This window comes from Belonocnema kinseyi, chromosome 2 (assembly GCF_010883055.1).
Source record: "Belonocnema kinseyi isolate 2016_QV_RU_SX_M_011 chromosome 2, B_treatae_v1, whole genome shotgun sequence".
In the NCBI taxonomy this organism is placed as follows: domain Eukaryota; kingdom Metazoa; phylum Arthropoda; class Insecta; order Hymenoptera; family Cynipidae; genus Belonocnema; species Belonocnema kinseyi.
In genome coordinates, this window is record NC_046658.1 from 130,131,281 (window position 1) to 130,137,488 (window position 6,208).

Genomic DNA, 6,208 nt, shown 5'->3' on the forward strand with positions numbered 1-6,208 from the left:
CATTTATTGATTGTATCAAAGTATGTTTATTTTCAAACATTAAAAAATCGAAAATATTAAAATATATCATTTTTAATTACTTCAACATTTTTTTACCTCGAATCAATTTTTGTTCAATGCATCGATACTTCAAAATGAGCGCCAATGACTTTGAACCCTATCTGCCGTCAATTGTCTGTACAATAACCTCAAATTTCGTCACTCTGGCCCTTGAAAGACAGTTGCGCATTGTATAATATTTTCATCAATATTGCCACTTTAAAATCGTGTCTATAGTCTTGAAAATAGCAAGAGCAAGGCAAATACCGAAAGAAAAACGTGCCCAGATAGTAATTTTATGTGAAACCGGCCATTCGCAGCGAAAAATTGCACAAATACTGGGAGTTTCGCAGAAAGGAGTCCGTACAAGATTGGAGAGATTCGCTGAAATCAAAATGTTTTCCTACAGGAAATGCTCGGGCCGACCCAGAAAGACGACAAAAGGTGACGATAGACTTATACAAGTGCTAAGTAAGCGCACAGAACTCAAAACAGTGCCAGATATAAGAGCCAAGATCAATCAGACGCTACCGGAGCCGATCTCCGATACAACGGTCACACGTCGGTTGCATGATGTCGGTTTGTATGGACGGGTCGCGGCCAAAAAACCATTGTTGCGATCGGTAAACGTCCATAAACGACTCAATTGAGCAAAAAACACAAAAATTAGTCTACCGAACTATCAAAATTTGAAATTTTCGGTAGCAAACGGCGAATGTGCTGTCGCAGAAAATCTAATAAACGGCACGCACCTCAATGTGTAAAGCCAACAGTTAAGATTGGCGGTGGTAGTGTGATGGTATGGGGTTGTTTCTGCTACGCTGGTGTCGGCATCTTGGTAAAAATCGACAAAAAAATGCGGAAAGAAGACTATCATCGGATACTTTAGCGAAGCGTTATTCCATCTGGCATCGATTTGATAGAAGAAGGATTTGTATTTTAGCAAGATAACGACCCTAAACCAGAAAGACTTCAGAAATTGGTGAAAAGAATGCCCAGAATTTGTAGGGCTATTATCAAATCAAAAGGCCAACATAATGATGAAAAACAGCTGTATTGATTTTCTCAATTTTTTCCAGAAGAAAACTCAAGAATATCACAAGTAAAAGTTTAGTGCTTATTAATAAAATGTTATTTTAAACAAATACGTTGTATGAAACTATCTGAAAACGATAATTAAAGCGGTAAATACAAAAAAGCGATTTTTCTAAGTGAGTCAAAACCTTTTCAGGACAGTATACATATATTCCAATTGGAAACGAGTGAGGCGTTCCTTACTGTTTACGTTTCGATCACTTCGAAATCAGTTGAAGATTACTTGAAGGCATCCACCCACACTTCACTGAAAGCGAGGGTTTGGTGTAATGTGAAGTCATGATTAAAACTTGTATTAAATTATTTTTCATCAGAACCTTTTGTGTGAAAATTATTTCTGTCATCGTAAAATGACCGATGCTATATTTTAAAAGCTTTTCACCTCATTATTATCCGAAACAACATAAAAGCAGCGACATTTTCAACATTTTAAGGGATAAACATTTTTATATTTCTTGATTGCTTCGTGGTATTCAGAAAAATATTGCTGGCGCCAGAAACAGAAAGGGATTTAATTTAAGAGTTAACTTATACTGCCGTGTAGATTCAAAACGGGAAGGCAAAAACGAGATCCAGAAATATTTAATATTTTTCATGTTACCACTGAATGCATACAATTTTTTAATACTTCTTAATGCAAGCCTTCCTACCGAGAAACTATGTTGATTTACAACGAATATGCAAATGTTATTGTTTATATTGATTTGTTAGAATTTATCTAAATACGACATCTCAAACCGTGTGGTCGTAGTGAGCATCAAAAAAATGTCATAACCGAGGACTGGTTTGGTCACGTGGTCACCCTAGCACAAGTCCTTAAATTTAAAGAAGAAAATTAAAACAATATGTGGCAATTGTAACGTACAATACAGAAATTATTCTCTCTTCGACAATACAAACTAATTAAAAGCTGTGTCATCGAGTTAACAAATACCCACGGAAAACTTATTTTTTTGTACTTTTTCCCTTATTTCTATTAGATATCGACAACCATTTTATATTTCTTATGTTTCGGAAGTTCGAGTTACAAGAAAAGGCAAAAAAATATTTTTGCAACTGTTTCAATAAGACGCTTCGTATTCCAAAAATTCTCTGAAAACAGAGGAAACGTTTGATTTAAAAAAAAAAAAGTTTTGAAGGCGAATAAATTCTAAATCTGAATTAGCACTAATTAATTCTATTTTAATCCATTGTACAGAGTCATAAAGAAAAGAAAAAATCTAATCTGTCCATTTAGATTCTACAGTGTGTCCCATATTTATAGGGCCACCCCATTTTTTAAGGATATTTTTTTTTCTATTGGAACAAACTGCACCAAATTTTTTGAGTGAATCGATGAGTCGAGTTAACGATTTTTCCTAAAATATAGAGCTCGCAATTCCATTCGTTCATTTATTTGGCATTTTTTCGAAAAAATGATATGAATAAAAAGATTTTATTCGCAAAATTAGTAATTATTAGTATTTCCGTCATTTTTTAATACCATTTTCATTCGCTTTACCATCGATTTATTCAGATTTTCGAGACTTTTCGCGGTGACGTTGTTCCATGCTGATTTGATTGCTTCCCTCAGCTCTGCGACCGTTGTGTACTGCTTTCCGTTGTCATACACATCGCGTAGCATCATGCCCCAAATATTTTCCATTGGGTTAAGGTCTGGAGAGATCGCTGGCCACGCGAGTACGGGAATCTTTGACTTTGCCAACCAATCCTTCGTAGACTTGCTCGCATGTATCGCTGCGTTGTCCTGCTGGAAAGTCAATTTTGCAGAGCGGAAATGTCCAAGTTAGGTCTCAAGATGTTCTTCTAGCACTGCCTGGTAATCGCCTCTTTTCATTTTATGAGAAATAAAAGCTAAGGCCACTTCTCCGAAACCGCTTAATGGCCCCCATACCATGACGGAACCGCCTCCAAAGTTTCGGTTTGAAAAATAACGAGGCTCATTTCTCAGATCACGCCAATAATAACGCATTCCGTCAGGACCATCTAAATTAAATTGTTTTTCGTCAGACCAGATAATCTGAAAAGCAAGTAAAAGACCCAAGCTTTAATTACATAGGCTTGAAGGAACTAATTATTTGTTATGAGAAAAAATGCACTGTCTAAGTATGCACCTTTGACCATTCGTGCGTCCAATGCAGCTTCTCTTCTGCAAAATTGTAGCGTGCCTGCATATGATGATGTTTCAGTTTAGGCGCTTTTTGAATTTTTTGACATACTAAATTAGGGGAATCCTTCAATACTCGATGCACTGTACTTTTGGACACTTGAGGAGCCACATCATTTTTTATTCTTCTGCACCCCTTAGTTGTTTGCGAGGCGGCGGCGACTATTTTTCGTTTGTCACGATCTGAGAGCTTTGGCCGTGGTCCACGTTTCTTCTTCACTATTTGATTACTTCTATTCTTTATATACAGGTAAATAACATTTCTCGATCGGTTTATAAGCTTCGCTATTTTACGTTGTGATTTCCCACATTTTTCATACACATTAATTGACGCCTTTTCTTCTGCAGACAATGCTTTCCCTCTTCCCATATTTGTTTTGTTACCTCGAATATTATTAACGCACAAGCACAATTTAACTGGCCAAAAATGCATTCGGAAGCCTATTTATACCAGGAGGATACATATGTGCATGCCAGGTAAAGCGAGAAAAACCCAGGAACTCCCGCTACTTACGGGGATCCCCGCAATAAAAATAGGATAAATATTTATTTCGAACATATTGTGCGAATATACACTTTTAAAATAGGAAAAATACGTCGATAATCCCCAAAAATAATGTATGTGGTAAAGTATGTATGTGAAAAATCCTGGGGAAAAATTTAAATTAAAAGAAAAACACAACTGTAAATTACTTTTGGAATTCACGCACAATATTTAGTTTTTATACATACATATGTACATGTTTATGGAATGTAAGAAGTAAAATTTTAATATTATATATTTTAAATTGCATTATTTTACTAATTATTTATTATTCTTCAAAAAAATTGAAGTTTTTTTTAATGATCCTATTAATTTGAGACACCTATTTTTTCGAAAAAATGTCCAAATAAATGAACGAATGGAATTGCGAGCTCTATATTTTAGGAAAAATCGTTAATTCGACTCATTTATCCACTCAAAATATTTGGTGCATTTTGTTTCAATAGAAAAAAAATTATCCTTAAAAAATGGGGTGGCCCTATAAATATGGGACACACTGTATACCTTTTCCTTTTGAGTACGTACAAAAACATGTTCTTTTATCAATCTTTTCTGTTTGCTATTCGGCACGTTTTATACTTCGGTAACATTTGTATTTCTTCCATATTGTACGAACTAAAACATACCCAATACAGCCCTGAGTAAATTTTTTTGACGGTTTTCAATAGTTTAAAAGCAAGATTTGAAAATTAGGATTTTGACCCACAAAAAAGCGTGTAGGGCTGATTTACGGTATTGTTGTCATGAATTATCTTTTTCAAAGTAAAAAATAAACATAAATTTAAGGTCTATATTAATAATAATTATACTGAAAAGAAAAATTTTATAGCACAACAGGCTAGTCAAATGGAAAATTCCGAAATAATGAACGATGGCTGATTATAATATTGGGTATATTATATCTAACTTACTGCTTAAAAGAATGAAACACATGCAGTTGAAAAATATAATGACGATATGCATTTTAGCAAGGCAGGTTCAACAAGAAGAATTCAGTCTAAGAGAAATGGAAACTAACTAATGATGATTTTTAAGATCGGTAACTGGTACATTTTTGGAGCATGTTCACTCCGTAGACTAACGTAAAAATTACACAACTTTATCTTTATTTCAAGAGAGAAGGGAATAACAATGGTTTATTAGCTCTTACAATTCTTTATATCTGAAAGATTTATCACCAATAGGAACTTCCGATATGGCCGTATCTCGTTTCACTGAAATTCGTTGAGCATAGAATGAATATTTTTACATTCTCATCAAGAGGCACATTTTCATCAGAACTTATGTCTTTTAATTTCTTTTTCGTCTCACGTGTGGGTTTGCAAAAAATTTACTTTTTTTTAAAAATGTTCTTAATGCTATTTTTCACAACAAAAAAAAAAAAAAAAAATCCGAAAAAATGGTTTTTACGCATGTGTCTGTCTGTCCTTCTGTATATCTGTGTGTGTGTGTCTGTAGATTTTTAGTTTTTTAGCACGATAACTATGTTTCATGAAACATATGAAACATTGAAATTAAACGTTTTCACGTGAAACGGTGTTAATAGAATCACAGTTTTAACATTTTTGTTTCAAAGACATTGTTTTATTTAAAATAGGCAGAACAAGCGCACTTTATCTGCCCGTGGAGCGGCAATAAAATAGCACTTTATTGCACTGTGACGAGCGACACGTGAAGGTGAGAGTAAGGAGGAAAAAGTGAATGAGAAGTGAAAAAAGTGAAAGAAAATAGGGGGAAGAATTCATTTAAAAATTACGTTAAACTACGAAGTGGATTTTGGACTTTCAACGTCATCCCACGCGAGTGTGTTCGCGGTACAATCAAGCCCCGTTTTCCAGAAAAAGAGCTCTTATTCTGCTTATTTCAGATAAAGTATCGTATGCACCACGGCAGTAAAGTTCTTTTATACTCAGATGCTTTTTCCCGTCTTCGCGTTCAGCTCAGACGTTAAATTCTGCATCCTCGTATAAAGTTCAACTTTACTGCCTAGGTGCATAATCTACTATTAAAGTTTTAATGATAAAGTTTTAATGAAAGAAGTTTAGCAATCATTTTTTATATTCTACAGTGATTAGTAAATAAGTTTTTGAAAAATATAAATCAATTTAATTCAATAAGTAACTTCATCAAACTCTATACAATTCAAACTTTTTGCGAAAAATTTTTTTACATTAGATTACACAGGCCAACAATTCTCAGAACCAGAGACCAGACCTACTATACCCGAAGGTTTTTGCTGCGCTGAATCCGAATCTGACCTAAGAAAAATTCCATCACCCTCAGTTTTCGAGATATTCTAACCTAAAAGGGTCAAAAACCCGTTATTTTGATGTGTTCGAGGCCCCGTAACATCGCGAAAAATT